Genomic DNA, 987 nt, shown 5'->3' on the forward strand with positions numbered 1-987 from the left:
GACCTTTGTTACTTTGGTCCCAGCTCTCTGCAGGTCATTCACCAGGTCCCCCCGTGTGGTTCTGGGATCTTTGCTCACCGTTCTCATGATCATTTTGACCCCACGGGATGAGATCTTGCGTGGAGCCCCAGATCGAGGGAGATTATCAGTGGTCTTGTATGTCTTCCATTTTCTGATGATTGCTCCCACAGTTGATTTTTTCACACCAAGCTGCTTGCCTATTGTAGATTCACTCTTCCCAGTCTGGTGCAGGTCTACAATACTTTTCCTGGTGTCCTTCGAAAGCTCTTTGGTCTTGGCCATGGCGGAGTTTGGAGTCTGACTGTTTGAGGCTGTGGACAGGTGTCTTTTATACAGATGATGAGTTCAAACAGGTGCCATTCATACAGGTAACGAGTGGGGGACAGAAAAGCTACTTACAGAAGACGTTACAGGTCTGTGAGAGCCAGAGGTTTTCCTTGTTTGAGGTGACCAAATACTTATTTTCCACCCTAATTTACGAATAAATTCTTTACAAATCCTACCATGTGGATTCATGGATTTTTTTTTCCACATTCTGTCTCTCACAGTTGAAGTGTACCTCTGGTGCAAATCCCTGACCTCTGTCATTTTAAGTGGGGGAACTTGCACAATCGGTGGCTGACTAAATACTTTTTTGCCCCACTGTATGTGTGTATGCATGTGTGAGAATGTGCATGTCTGTATGCATGTGAGTGCGTTTGTGTGAACTCCTGCCGACAAAAGGGTCCTAAAAGCAGGAAGCTTACTAAACAAGAAAAGAGAACCTTCACATAGGATGTCCCATAATAAAACACTACAGCCTCCCCCACCGTTCAACAGTCTGGGGAGGGGGTGAGAAACAAAGGAATGTCTTTGATCATGCTGCTTGAACTAAGACTTACAAATGTAAGTAACAATTTGACTCCAACAGAAAATTCACCATAAAAAAATACAAGTGGCAAAAAAAATAGATATGAGCTTTGGCTG

This window comes from Aulonocara sp. 'chitande type north' Nkhata Bay, linkage group LG2 (assembly GCF_057382095.1).
Source record: "Aulonocara sp. 'chitande type north' Nkhata Bay isolate Kocher_YH1m ecotype deep benthic linkage group LG2, A_spYH_male_GT1.1, whole genome shotgun sequence".
Lineage (NCBI taxonomy): Eukaryota > Metazoa > Chordata > Actinopteri > Cichliformes > Cichlidae > Aulonocara > Aulonocara sp. 'chitande type north' Nkhata Bay.